We start from the raw sequence: 16,010 nt of genomic DNA, 5'->3' as shown, positions 1-16,010 counted from the left end.
CACCTAGTATATCTCAGTGAAGTTAACGTAATGCTTAATTTAAACATATATATATATATATATATATATATATATATATATATATATATATATATATATGTAATTCAATTTCAACTCGAAACAATTCTTTTAATTAATTAAAATTAGAATTATTAACATAGAATTATAAATTACAATTTCTCTAGTGTCGTCCATTATTATCTTCTTGGTCGTGATTCCAGTCTCCAAGATCCGGGATTTTCCCACTTTCCAACAAATTTGAGAATTGTTGACAATTTCTCGGAATGCAAGGGGTAAACCAATATAAACAACATTTAAGTCTTTAAAACTTCTCATTATATAATATAATTCTCGGAACGCTCTTAATTCCGCGATATATGACCTGGAATTAATTTCGGAGTAGCAACGACACTCGGCGAAACAAACTCTTCATCACGATTTTGAGTATAATCTACCTTTGTGACAGGCCTCGGTATTTTTTCATGTTTTCCATATCTTTTATGCTTAAACCTGTTGATGGAAATTCTGACCAGATTGTTCATTGTAAAGCAAGATTTTGTTTAGAAGAATTAAGAGGAAGAGAGTGGAATCATGTGAGTGAAAATAGTTTTAAACGAAGGATTTTATAACATTTGAAAGATAGATCCGTTGAGAATAGAGCCGTTGGGTTTTTACCCATTGGCGTATTTTCTAAATCTGCTCGTGGATTCTATCTGCCTGCCCGCGGATTAGCTTCGTCCACCGTGTGCTTTGTTCAGCCGTTGGCGGTTTTTTTGAACCTATTTCTCCTTTTTTTTTAATTGTTTTTTCACTTTACCAATGCAATGATTGGGTATTATCTTGTGAATGGATGCACAGGTTAACAAAACCCAAGTAGTAAATAAATGACTTTTTTGGAACATTAACCCTTCAACCAATATTATTTTTAACGTTTGAAGCTTAGTTGATTTTTGGCGGTTGATTTTCAAAGTAGTAGGCGGTTGAGTTATACGTTTTAGAATGTGTTCATTTTTTGCAAGTGTGTAGATCTTTATAAGACAAAAAGATCCAAAAATATTAACTTCAAATACGCTATCTATCGGTTTCTAAAAAAAAATAGCGTTCAAAATTTGAGATATTATAAAAATAGGAGTATGAGAATATCCTCCATCTGAATGAATTATGGATCTAATGTCGTATCTCTAACGAATTTCTAATTTTATTTTGGTTGTTAATTCTGGGATAGATACCCCTTAATGGTCACAAAATACTTATTTTTCAATGCATATATTTTTTTCATGCTAGTTACTCCTTTGTGTATGCTAGGGATCTAACCAGGCTTCCCTCGTTTCTACTTTTAAACTTTTAAAGAAAAAAAAAATCTATTATGAGATATTTTAGTTTTGAACTTTTTGTACTTTCAGAGACATAGAATATTGTTGTGGTCGAGTAATTGAAGTATGCTTATTTGGGAAGTCTGCTATGAGCATTTTTGGTATGTTATTTGACTAACATTGTGTTAAATACTTTGTTCTATTCCAAGCAGTAAAGTTTGTTGTATATTCACTGAAAATATTGATGTCCTAGCTAGCGGCTAGCCTTGGTTCCACTATTAAACTTTCAAAGGAAAAAGAAATCTCTTATGAGATATATTAGTTTTGAACATTTTGTACTTTTAGAAACACAAGGGATTGTAGTAGTTTACTAATTTAAGTTTGCGTATTTGGGTAATCTGCAGGGAGCATTTTTGGTATCAAATCAAACAAGATGATAGTTGAAACTAAATACTCAATCCTCATTTATTTTGTCTCCATTTTTTGATGATGTGAATTAATATGATAAGAGTATTGGAAAATAAAGCTTTCTCTCTCACCCTGGCCCCACCAAATATATATGTTTGCACCTTCTACTCAACTTACATACACCCTCCAGGCCTCCACTACTATTTGCAACTATCACCGCTTCCCATTAACTAATCAGGTTTATCTAACTCGCAGAGAAAAAAAAACAACTAAACTGGAACACACGAATTTGGAAAAGAAAACAAAACCTCTCACTTCTTTCGGTTAAACCCAATGGGTTGTTTCGTATTGCTGAGGTTTCCATCTCTTTCTCCAGGTCTTATGTACCCCATCCATAGTTATTTGAGTTTTTTTTTTTTTTTTGAATTTTAGGTTTTGTTGAATTAGTGTGTTTACATTGTGATTTTCATTTCTAGGTTTTCAATTCATTTTTCTTTTTTTTACATCAATGAAATTTCTGTAGTGAGATGTTTTGATTATTTGGAAAGTTGTCGTTGTTCTTTTGTTTGATTTATTCATTAAATATTTATGAAAATTCTATCTAACTGTTGGAACTCATTGGTTGCAGAGGGTAACAATAAATTTCTTTTGAATTTCGAAGTACTACAGTTATCACATTAGATTTGGGTGTTGAGGTAACACCCATTAGTTTTGTTCCTTTGCAGTACATCGATCATATATGAAAATCCAATAAAATTTCTTTGTTGTCTAATTACTTTTCATGATTATGTTCACTTTTTGTGCGATGTGGTTGTTTAGTTCAACCGTAAAAAAAGAATCAGTATCAATTGATGAAGATGATACTGAGAATAGAGGTAATACTGGGTCTAAAACCAAAAATTTCTTATTGTAGTTCAAAATTGTGTGCAAGTTCAACAATTAATAATTTATACTGTATTATTCATAACGAGTCGTTAAAAAGATTCTGAACTCTATGTTTTTGCCCAGCTAAATAATTATGGAGTATCATTGTTGATTGTTGAATGGGGGACCATGAGTATTAGTTTTGCTTGAATGTGGATGAGTTTTCTCAGTAGTCTCTATAAGGTAACACGTGAGTTTCTTTTTCAAACCTTACTCAAAATTTCGTATTGTTTGGTTACTTCTATCATGATGAAGCATTACATGCAGGAGTAGACAAGACATATTTGAGTTTCATACAACAATGAGTAATATCTGCCGATTATTGTAAGCATCCATCTGAATCAGGAAATGGTATTTCTTCAATTAATGGAAGGATTACCAACTGTTAGTAAGATATCTCTTAGAATGTCACTGGCGAATGTTGTCAATGACTATTTCCACTAATATCCAATGATTCTTGGACTTCAAAGAAAATCTAATGGTGAGCACGCCTCACATATTTAAAACTCACAAAATAGATGTGATATTTTCTTTCAGGATCTTAAAATAATTTTTGGATTCTTTGCCTCTCTGTAGGAAGTGGAGATCTGATATTGAAAGCTTACACCCAGAACTTTATTTGACTCATACACAAATGCTTGAAAGAGTCTTGAGTGATCCTGATCCCACTAAGGTACTTTACTTCGGTTTGAAAAGCAAGTTTGTTATGAGGTCTGTCTGATACCGCATGTCTATCTATCTCTGAAGTTATAGATCTTAACAATCATGGTATTTTTGTTGTTAACTAAAATTGGATTTGGTTTAAAATGTGAGCGGTTGATGCAGTTTTGTGTTCAACATTAATAACTTCAATTCTGAACATTTTTGGAGTTCTTGGTAGTTTGTTCCCAAAACTACCTGGGTTAGTTCGAACTTACTTCTACTTTATGACAGTACATAGGAACTACAGTTTCATGGTCAAAGCACACCTTATGGTGTTGATCTTAATCTTTTGTATTTTTTGTCATATATTCATCTTAATCTTTTATATTTTGTGTCATGTATTCATCTATAGTATTCAAAGTTGCGTTGTCGGATAACTAAATCCAAGTGATACCACTTGAAATTCTATAGACATTTTAGCTGGAATTACTAACTTATTTAACTTAACATTACTTGCTAACTCCTTCCTGAGTACATTTTGTAATTGAATAAAGGGACAAAATCAATAGACAGAAACAGAATCTACAAACAATTGCAAAATTGAAGAAATACACACAAAGGACAGGGAATCAAACGCAAACAAAAATAGTGGAGATATTATTTTTTTTTCTTTTTTTGAACAGAAAGGAATTTTATCAAGAGGAGAAAGAGGAGTTACAACAATTCCACCAGGAGTGGAAGTTTAAACAAAAACTACACAAAGATGGAAAGCCAATTGTTGTGGATTGTGTTTGCAAAGTTTAAATGGACACGTCTGCCTGCTGTTGCTGCCCAAGATAAAACCAAAGAACGCACTTCCAAACCCAAGTCATCATCTGTTTTAAACGTATGTTTCTGCTGAAAAATTCGTTTGTTACGCTCAGCCCATAAAGTTTGCACCACTGCCGCAGGGATCAGTTCCCGGATGAAGTTTCCTATAGCACTGAAGTGACCATGGTACCATTCTTGTGCCAGGGAATTGAAATTTCTTGGAATCACCCAAGACCAGCAGTCAGTTGGCATCACCATCGACCAGACAATGTGCGCAACTTTACAGTGCAGGAAAATATGCTCTTGCGATTCCATATCATCTCCACATAGAGCACTAGAATTGTAAATATCATCCCCTTTCAACTGCAGCATGTTTATGGTGTTCAACTTGTCATGCAACAGACACCAAAGGAGGAAAAGTGCTTCAATATTTTCTATGGTGTTCAACATGTCTATGGTGTTCAACTTGTCTACGGTGGAGATATGACCCCAACCCAATTTTCTCTATAATCATTTGACTGATAGCTACGAGCATATAGATAGGCAACGACAAATAGAACTTCAATATTTTTGCATTGGAGCTTTAGCAAATTTAGTCGTAATCTTTCAGGCTCTTTCAAATTAAAAACACTAAAAGTAAAAAGTTAAGCGCGTTTAAATCTTCAGTAGAAAAGTGTTATGCCCCGGTGGGTAAGCACGGGTTACTATCTAGTGTTATTTTTAAATACATTGTTTTGTTCCAGGAAGTGAGGCCCACTACAGATTCAATGAAAATACTGATGACCCGCTAGCCGGTTGCCACGATAGAAAATAAATCCTCTAAGAGTATAGACCCAAAATATGGAGTACCTTTCTTTCTTTTCTTTTTTTTTAGATTAATCTTGCAAAGAGTATTACATTAACTAGTTGGAAGCCTAACAAGCTAAACTCCAATAACGCATTACTACATGAATTGAACAGGTTGCCGTGCTAACCTATCAGCGAGCCTCATGGATAACCTAGCCAAGGAAGCCGAAGCGGGAGGGGGCTGAGATTGTGTCACAAGGGGGGCAAGCTAACTCTACCATCCATGTTAATTCCTGCAATATTACGTCATTGGGGGCTCGAACCTGGGACCTCCTGGAACACATGAAACTTTGGGGAACGGGGATGACCAGCTGAGCTAGGGGCCCGTGTTAAAATATAAGATAAAGAGTGTGGCATTATAAAAAAAACCACTGCAGCTAGTAACTTTAATGCTCCAAAATATGAACCCAAGATGCAACTCTGTACCAGAAACGTCCGAACACATGCTTATTCACTGCCCGGTGGCAACATCCACATGGACCAACTTCTCAACCCGCATATCATCAAACCATAGCCAAGGAAACAACCAATCTTGTACCGTAACATCTCAAACAACAATATCACAAATGCTCCAAAATCAGGGCAATACGTCTTCGATTACAACATGTTGTTTTCTATTCTGTTAACTCTGGAAAACACGAAATGAACTCGTGTTCAATCAAGCTCCATCCACTATCAAAGATATTATGGAAAGAGCTCTAGCGCAACAACAAGAATTCGAATGGGCCCTAACAAGATCCCCTCCGATTCTCCCGGGAGAACCGCCGACTCGAACTTCTACAAACATAACCAGAACAACCATAACAATTCAAGTAGATTGGTGCAACCAAGATCAAAGTCAACACTGATGGAGCGGCTAGAGGCCACCCAGGTATGGCGGGAACATGTTTCATTTGCAGGGACTCGAATGCGCAAATAATAATGTCTCTTGCTCAACCGCTAGGAATTACCTCAGTACTCACAGCGGAAACATGGGCAACTATATTAGCAACCAGAACTTCCACGGAAAGAGGATGGAGTAAAGTGCTATTTGAGGCAGATTCTGAAAGTATCATACACTTCATTAGAACATCAACTGAGGCCCCTTGGTATATATCAGAAATGGTTACACAAATCAAACACCGAATTCGTCAGATACCTTTTTGTGCTTTTCAGAACACTTACAGAGAAGGAAATCAAGCAGCGGATGGTCTAGCAAACCACGCGGCGGACGATAGCTAAGCTGGAAACTATTCAACATCTATATAGGACCGAGCGAACCCGGCTTTTCTTAATCAAATTCTATTAAGCGATTCTAGGGGAACCACGTTGACTCGTATAATAACAGTTTAATCGCATTTATATTATTTACATGCTTCAAAAAAAAAGTATGTAACTTTAATCTTCTTTTTTAGCTAATAGCAATAGACCAAAAAATAATGACAAGTTTGGTGTCTTCGGAAGAAAAAAGCACACAGACAGATTCATTAGGAAACTCCATTTTTTAATTTGTTAGGTGGAAATAAAACTTCCTAAAAACGGAACGGGTTGGGGTTCGAACTTTTGAACATGATACCTCCAGCTCACATGTCTAACGCTTTGCCATTGTTCTAGTATGCTTTCTTTTATTTAATTTGTACACATTATTAAGTTAGAATTTACGTATATTATTCATCCAACTATTGTTTTTATATTGGTTCTTGTTTAGCAGTTGATGTGATTTGTAGATAGTGGTAAAAAGTGATTCGATTCTCGAATTTGTGAAGGATAACTTTAGACTTAAACTCAAAATTAAATAGAAAACTCGCTAATAATTATAACAAACACCGACAAAGTTGGTATCAATATTAAAAGAACACTGAGGCTAAGATTCCATTATTTTCCAAGTTTAAAGTGATTTAATCCAATCTTTGTATTCATGTAATTTTTTCGTTCAATTTGATTCTAAACTATTGCAACAAGTAGATTCTCAAAATAACAAGTGTAAATCCGAAGCATAGAACATCAAAAACCTAGGTCCAAGCATGCTCTATCAAAAGAAATAACAATTGCTTAACAAGAATCATTCAAACATTTTTCACTCAAGGCAAAACAATCATAAAAATAATTGCGATAAATAAATAAATAAGAATATACCACTTTTTGTTGGAAAAATAGCTTCCTCTATCGCCTCAGCAATGGGGTTTAGCTCCTCATGTCAAAAACACACACAAAATAATAATCCATAGCTCAAAAAGGTGTTTTATTGAAGAAATTGTGTAACACAGAGATTTGCAACGCTGTAAGGGTGTTACAGACGTCACTGTTACAAGCTTCTAAAACTGTAGAAGAACGATAGTTTTTTAGTGTAGCACAACTGCGACTGTCTCTGTAGGTCCAATTTTCTTCGTTTTCTCCTTCTTCAGCAGCAGCAGCAGAATAAGGTATTTTTCCTGCAACTCGATCTCTAGAGCTCTGTGGTGTTCTAAACTTCTCCTAAGGTTTCGTCCCTCTTATATGACTTATCCCCTCTCTTTTATAGGCCATAGCTCGATTAAATCTCCCCCAAAATCTTGGTTTATCTCCACAGCAAGTTTCGGAGTTTTCTTTCTGCCAAACTCTCTTCACGCGTATTTGACCTCTCCCAATACTTCCAAACTCTTTATTAGATAACTACGAGTGTTGGGGAAGCTTTTCTAGCCTTTAATCTCCCTGAATTGTCGAAAAAATACTCCAACAGAAACCCATGACTGCAACACCTATGTTTCCTTCTCCCGGCTTATCTAGCCCAACTCATTCGATCCAATCACACCTACCAGCCCTGTTTAGTCATAACAGGATATATCCAATCCAAAGAGCCCATTGAATCCGGCCAAAACTCCAGCAAAATCTCTCCTGAAAATCCCGCTGCAAAACTGAATTTGAATTCTGTTTTTTCCCGCCGAAATTCTGGTGAAGATAAAGGATGCCCCCTATCCAGATTAGGGGTGCCTTTAGCAGCTGCCTTAAGGGGTGTCCTGGGGGTGCCCCTTATCCAAAACGGGGGTCCAAATATCATTTCCTCCAGGTGCTTTAGACAACTTTTCGAGCCGATTTTTCCAAAAATGTTTATTGACCAAAAATACCTACACACACATAAAACACCATAATAAGTACAAAAATGAGCTCTAACAACATATAGAATCGAGACAAATTAGACATAAAAATGTGTCTATCAAATACCCCCAAACCTATTATTTGCTAGTCCTCGAGCACAAATAAAATAGAAATAAAATCCTAACTCATTATCGCAGGCATTGTCGATTGCATTTAGCGTATGCAATAAGAATTTAAACCCCTAGGTGTCCCTAGTGGCGGAGTGTTGTCTCCGGAGGGCTTACCAGAGGTATACCTACAAAACCTTTATACTCCAGACCCTAGCTATCTACACAGAACCTTGGAAGGCACTAAAGAATCTCCCTGGTTGGCATACTTATTGACTACAGGAGGAAGTACCCTGATGCGAAATTCCAATTGATGTACACGAGTTTGCACTCAAGCATACTAAAATTCATATATAAGTGACAGAGCTCTACTCAGATAGTCGCACTATGGACATCAATATCCGGAGTCAAAACTAATCACATGGATAGATCAAGAAGATGGATATAGAGAAAAACATAGATGGTTTTGATGTTTACTAGGTGAACGGTGTTTCTCATATCTGTCTGAAGGCCTCCGCCAAAATGAACCTATCCTAATGGACTGAGATACTAGTCTGACTAATATCAACACACTGTCATATACAAGGGTACCAGTGGTCGATAATCCTAACTCTAGTTCAACACAACTGGCATATACAAGGGTTCCAGTGGTCGACTTTATTGAATTTATTCCAGTTGGTCTGATGGTCTGGTCTCAATTTCTCTGTTTTTTTTTTCTTTGTCTCTTTTTTTTTTTATATATATATCTCAATCACTCTAATTCACCCTAGCATTGGTAATAACTTGAATCGTGAGCCCCACCTAATCACTTAGAGAAACATAGTTTAAAAACAAAACAAAATAAAAACAAAAGTGAAAAGGACTCAACGAGATATGGTGAAACTATCATGTTATTTCTAACACCTGATCTCTGTGCTTTTATGAATAGACTCTGTAGATGTTGCCATCTAGTCAGATTGGTTCCTCAACTCCTACAACCAAAATGCTTCCATCCACTTAGATTGGTTAGTGCCATCCTTAATAGGCATAAATTTCTAGGATCTGAAGTTTATTTATTGCAACGAAAAGGTAACAAAAAGTTCTACCCCACCCCCAAACTTAAATCTAACATTGTCCTCAATGTTTCTAATTAATGAACAGTACCAAAAATATAAGTAACATGAGGAAATAGTAAAGAGAGAAGTCGGAAATATAGTACCTGGATGAAGTGTAACCAAAAACCTACAAAAATATTATACAACATACAAAATCGCCTCAATGGTCAATCAAGGTAAACAGGGTCCTCCAGAGGGACCTCCTCAACATCACCTGTAGGAAAAGGCTCTTTAAAGGGCTTCAATCGCTGACCGTTAACCTTCGAAGAACTACTATCATCTGGTGTCTCAATCTCAACAACGCCATGAGGAAAAACAGTACGGACCATAAAAGGACCGGTCCACCGAGAGCGCAACTTCCCGGGGAATAGATGCAAACGAGTGTCATACAAAAGAACTTTTTGACCTCGAGAAAATGACTTTCGTAAAATATTCCTATCATGCACAATTTTCATTTTGTTCTTATACTCCTTAGCACAATCGTATGCATCTCTACGAATCTCGTCCAACTCATTGAGCTGGAGCTTTCTTTGATCTCCTGCCTTGTCAAGTGAAAAGTTTAAGTTCTTAATAGCCCAATAGGCTCGATGCTCTAACTCAACAGGAAGGTGGCATGCCTTGCCAAACACTAAACGATAAGGTGACATTCCAATGGGTGTCTTAAACGCAGTACGATAATCCCATAAGGCATCAGTAGGCCTCGACGACCAGTCTTTCCTATTTGGATTAACTGTTTTCTCTAAAATACGCTTAATTTCCCTATTGGAGACCTCTACCTGACCATTAGTCTGTAGGTGATATGGGTTAGCTACTTTTGGGGTAATACCATATTGCTTCATTAAAAGTGCAAACGGTCTATTACAAAAGTGTGAACCTCCGTCACTAATTATAGCTCGCGGCGTACCAAAACGTGTAAGTATATTCTCTTTCAAAAACTGGACTACGACCCTGTGGTCATTCGTTTTACACGGAACCGCCTTAACCCACTTAGACACATAGTCTACAGCGACAAGTATGTAAAGATAACCAAACGAAATAGGAAATGGACCCATAAAATCAATGCCCCACACATCAAATACCCCAATCACTAAAATAGGGTTCAAAGGCATCATATTTCTACGGGAAATGGTTCCTAACTTCTGGCAACGCTCACAAGAAACACAATGACTATGGGAATCTTTAAACAACGAAGGCCAGTAAAATCCACACTGCAAAATCTTAGCAGCAGTCTTCTTAGCACTAAAATGACCCCCACATGCATGTTCGTGACAAAAGGAGATAATACTAGACTGGTCACTCTCATATACACATCTCCTAATAATTTGGTCCGGACAATGCTTAAACAGATAAGGATCGTCCCAAAAGAAATGCCTAACCTCGGCTAAAAACCTAGAACGATCTTGCTTACCCCAATGTTGAGGCATTCGACCAGTAACAAGATAATTCACTATATTTGCATACCAAGGTGATTGGGAAACAGAGAACAATTGTTCATCAGGAAAACTATCCCTTATAGGAAGAGAATTATTAGGGGAACTAACAACTAGCCTAGACAAGTGGTCTCCTACTACATTCTCTGCACCCTTTTTGTCTCTAATGTATGGACAAAATTCTTGTAACAAAAGGATCCATCTAATCAATCTAGGTTTGGTATCCTTCTTAGACAAAAGGTATTTCAAAACAGCATGATCAGTATAGATTACGATCTTAGAACCTAATAAATAAGATCTAAACTTATCCAAGGCAAATACGGTGGCTAGCAATTCCTTCTCGGTAGTTGTATAGTTCATCTGGGCATCATTCATAGTTTTGCTAGCATAGTAAATCACATGGAGTAATTTTTTTTCTCGCTGACCTAGCACAACGCCTATAGCATAATCTGAAGCATCACACATAATTTCAAAGGGTAAGTTCCAGTTAAGTGCCTTGACTATCGGGGCAGTAGTGAGTAAAGTTTTAAGCTTATCAAAAGCCTTTAAGCAAGCATCATCAAAGACAAACTTAACATCTTTTGCAAGCAAATTGCAAAGATGTCTAGAAATCAAGCTAAAATCCTTAATGAATCGACGGTAAAAACCTGCATGCCCTAAGAATGACCTAATATATTTTACGGTTTTTGGGACCTGTAAAGTCTTAATAAGGTCAACTTTGGCTTTGTCTACCTCTATACCCTTTGATGAAACGATGTGCCCTAAGAAAATTCCTGATTCAACCATGAAATGGCATTTTTCCCAATTAAGCACTAAATTCTTTTCCTTACACCTAGTCAACACTAATGTCAAATGATGCAATCACTCATCAAAAGATGAACCAAACACTGAAAAAATCATCCGTAAAGACCTCTAAAAACCGTTCTACCATATCAGAAAATATGCTCATCATACAACGCTGAAAAGTCGCAGGGGTATTACATAACCCGAAAGGCATGCGTCTATACGCAAAGGTACCAAAGGGACAGGTAAAAGTGGTTTTCCCTTGGTCTTCTTGGGCAATAACGATATGATTATAACCGGAGTAGCCATCTAAGAAGCAATAGTGACTATGTCCATCTAATCGCTCTAGCATTTGGTCGATAAAAGGAAGGGGAAAGTGATCCTTCCTTGTGACCTTGTTCAATTTCCTATAGTCAATACACACATGCCATCCCGTAGTCACTCGGGTTGGGATTAATTCATTATTATCATTCTGGACTACAGTGATACCTGATTTCTTGGGGACAACCTGAACAGGGCTGACCCACTTACTGTCTGAAATTGGGTAAATAGTACCCGCATCTAACAAATTAAGCACCTCTTTTCGAACTACCTCTTTCATGTTAGGGTTCAGTCGGCGTTGCATCTCCCTAGAAGGTTTGGAGTCTTCCTCTAAATGAATCTGATGCATACACACAGTAGGACTTATACCCTTAATGTCTTCTATAGTCCACCCTAAAGCTTCCTTATTGTCTTGAAGTACATTTACTAGCCTACTTTCCTGATCACTATCCAAATCGGAAGCTACAATCATAGTTAAAGTCTCATATGGGCCTAAAAACACATACTTTAGAGTACCGGGTAGTGGTTTAAGGTCCTGGGGGAGAATTAGAATTATTAGACTGACCCTGACTCTAGCCCTTAGACCATGAAAAGTTCGGATGGTTTCTCCAACCAGGATTATAGGTTTCTGAATATGGGTCAAACTTCTGACGATTATCAAACCTAGTGTTATTATATAGAGCATTGGCTTGCTTTTCATTATTCTGGCCTTCCCAAAAAGGCTCCAATCTACCACTAGTGTTACCCACTTCTAAAGCTTCTAACCTTTTCGCTATAGCAACAATTTTGGCATCTGATTCATAGCCTCCTTCTACCCTATTAACGTTTCCTCTTCCGAGAAGAATTGTTTTCTGGGGTCCCCTACTACTTTCCCATTGTTGGGTCTTTTCGGCGACTTCATGCAAATATGTCATCGCGTCATCAACTGTTTGGTTCTCAAGTCCACCAGTACACATAGATTCTACTGTGGTTGTGGTGGGATAATCTAAACCCTCATAAAGGATCTGAACTAACCTAACCTTCTCTAAACCATGATGAGGACATTGGGCTAATAAATCATTGAACCTTTCCAAATACCTATACAAAATTTCTCCCTCCTGTTGAGAAAACGTGCAGATTTGCGTCCTAATAGACGATGTTTTGTGCCTAGAGAAAAACTTGTTCAAAAAGGCAGATGTAAGTTGTTCATACGTTTCGATTGACCCGGAAGCCAAACTATATAGCCACGATTTAGCTTTATCTTTCAGGGAAAAGGGGAATAACCTAAGCTTCAAAGCATCATCATCTAAGTTTCTAATCATGAGGGTACTACCAATTTCCTCAAAGTCCCTAACATGGAAATAGGGGTTTTCATTTTCTTTCCCTAAAAAGATTGGGAGAAGTTGTAAGGTCCCAGGTTTAAGTTCATAAGTTGTTTCCGTCTCAGCTAACCTGATACATGAGGGACGAGTAGTCCTAGTTGGATTCAACAAAGCTTTCAAAGTTTCCCATTCTGGCGCTATCGGAACAACATGGATTCTCTCCTCAGTCAAAAGACGTTCAAAAACAGACTCTTCAAAAGTCGGACTCTCTAGATTAAGGTAATCGAAACGCTTCGAACTATTAGGTTTCTCTTTAACAAATCTACCTTGTGCGTCTCTTTTACGTTCAGGCATACAATAGAATTTTCTAAATTGGAAGGGTAAGCAAACACAGATCAAGGCTGACTCAACCAAATCAAACCTATTGATTTCTAGCAAACAAAAAGCATGATGACTCCACTTAGATTGTTTCTAGACCAGCTTCTAATCTTTAGAATGGGAATTCGTTTCAATTTAAGCAAACCCCTCTGGAATCAATCCGAGTTAAAGTAAGTTGAATAGATACGAGGGAAGTGGCAGGCCTCAAAGATATTAAATTTAAATGCAAAATGTTCCCCGGCCAAAAACTTGGTGGGCCCGGGGAAGCGTATAAAAATGAAGTGCAGAAAAACGCGGGCCTACAGTAATAACGCAAGTGCACGGTCGTCGGTTGTAGCTCGTGCAAGTACGGGTCGATCCACAGAGATTGGGAGTGTTTTGTTGTGTTTAGCTATTTGGGCTCTAAATTGCTATTGGGGTCTGAAATGGATTATGGTCTTAAGGTTGAGAACATGAAAATATGGTATATTGGTCTCAAAACCTTATGTTGGGCTTATGATTATCCTTTGAGTAAATTGGGTCTAATGGGTTTGTTTTTAACAATGAAATGAACTGAGCTTGGGCTCAGTTGGTCTTGAAGTGCACTAGGCTTTGGGCCTTTGAATGATGAATTGTAAACTTGGGCTTTGGTCTCTGAATTAGGCTTTTGATTAAGCCCACAGTTGACTGAATTGGGCTTTTAGCCTTAACCTAAACAGTGGGTGGGCCTTAATGAACTGGGCTTTGAGCCTTAATGAAATGGGCTTCAGTTTGTACAAACAATGGACAGTGGGCTTAGAACTGAGAACTGAGCTTGGGCTCAGTGTTGAAGTGAGCTTTGGAGCAGCAGTGGTAAAGAAAACAGCAGCAGCAGCACAACAGCTGCACAAGGCAAAGAAAGCAGCAGCAGAAGGGTTGCAGCAGCTGCAGCAGTAGAAGGAAAAGGCAGCTGCAGCACAAGGCAAAGAGGAAGGAAAGCAGCAGTACTGCACAGCAGTGGAAGGGAGGCAACAACAGCAGGGTAATGCAGCCTGCTCAGGGAAGCAAAACAGGGCAAAACAAGGCAATGAAGAACAAAGGCAGTTAACAGGAAAGACAATGGAGAAAATTTACAAGACAATGACTAAACAATGAAGAAAACAAGCAGAGAACAATGCAAAATGAACCAAGGCCTAAGCCAAGGGCAAGGGAGATGGTGAAGCTAACAGAGCAAAGATAAGGCATTCATCTAGAGTGGGAAGAGAACTAGCTTGCTCATTGTCACTAGTGAGCACTAGTTTCTCCCCACTACTCAATCAACACAATGCACCCAGGTTTTAATCTAACATTCCATTACTTAACAGTGCACAAACTTAACACTGAACTCAAACAACAGTTGAGCAATGAAGGAACAAACATCACAAACATCATAGGAACATGCACATTTAACAGGAACATCAACAGGATATGAAAACAGGAAATTAAAACATGCACATCAACAGGAACATAAAAACATGGAAAGAAACTAACACACATGAACTGAAATTGAAAACTGAACTAAAATTGAACTGAAATTGAACATTAACAGAACTTGAAAGTCCTGGACACTGGCTAGTCCAGCATACCTTTCTACATCACACCACAGTCCCTATTTATACCCACAGACCCAATTTCCAAAATTTACAAAATTAGGGTTCCTCCCCAAAAATCCCCAAAATCAAACAGTACATAATTAGGGTTTCTCACCTAATTTACTTAATTCAACCATACCCCTATCATCTCTGTTCTTCTCCATGCTTTTTCAATTGAAAATTGGGGACAATTTCCCAAATACCTAATTTGGCAGAGAAATTAGGGTTTGAAATTAAACTCACCTAACATGTGATTTGACGAGTCTTCTTTCGACCCATTCTTCCCCTTGGTCCTCTGCTCCTCTCCATGCTTTCTAATTGAATTTCCAACTCGTCCTATTTTATTGATTTCTTCCCTAGGTTTTTAGAGAGAAATTAGGGGAGAAAACTATATAATAGGAGGCTAGAACAAGGGGGTAATGATGGAGAAAGATAGGGGTGATGATGGTGGAGGTGTGGTGGTGGCAGTGGAGTTGAAGAAGGTGGTGGCGTACATGGTGGTTGCAGAGCTCTCTGCACATGGTAAGGTGGAGAGGAAGAAGTCGATGGTTTGGGAGAAGGGTGCGTTTGGGTAGCTGGTATAGGGTTTGGTGTTCCAGTGTGTGTCGGGTTCATCGATTTTTGATGTTCAGCAAGACTAAGCCGTGAGATGTGGAGCTGGTAGGTAGATCGGACGGTGATGCGGAGGCAAGCGAGGAGCGACCGTCGGATGAAGTGATACAACGAAACGAACGGTGCTAGATTAGGTTAGGTGCTGTAGTGTAAGGCGGAGATATCAAACTTTGATGAACAGCAAGGGAGCAACCGTTGGATTCAACTACCATCTAATCTGAAGGCTTGGAATTTCAGCGCTGGGGTGCTTGGCAGAGACTTCAGATTTTGATGCTCTATGAAGGAGCGACCATCGGATGCTTCTGAGAACTGATCTGATGGCTGAGAACGGAGGCGTTTTTGTGTGTAGAAAATGAGGTTGTGCGCACCATTCTTCGCGGCTTCCTTGCGTGATTTCT

General features: G+C 38.0%; 1 pseudogene; it reads left to right on the top strand.

Annotated features, from left to right (window-relative positions):
• Positions 1–12,758: 12,758 nt before the first annotated feature.
• Positions 12,759–12,858, top strand: LOC113340388 (annotated as a pseudogene).
• The last annotated feature ends 3,152 nt before the right edge of the window (positions 12,859–16,010 follow it).

This window comes from Papaver somniferum, unplaced genomic scaffold (genome assembly GCF_003573695.1).
Source record: "Papaver somniferum cultivar HN1 unplaced genomic scaffold, ASM357369v1 unplaced-scaffold_21, whole genome shotgun sequence".
NCBI classification, from domain to species: Eukaryota; Viridiplantae; Streptophyta; class Magnoliopsida; order Ranunculales; family Papaveraceae; genus Papaver; species Papaver somniferum.
This window is presented reverse-complemented; position numbering and strand designations above follow the sequence as displayed.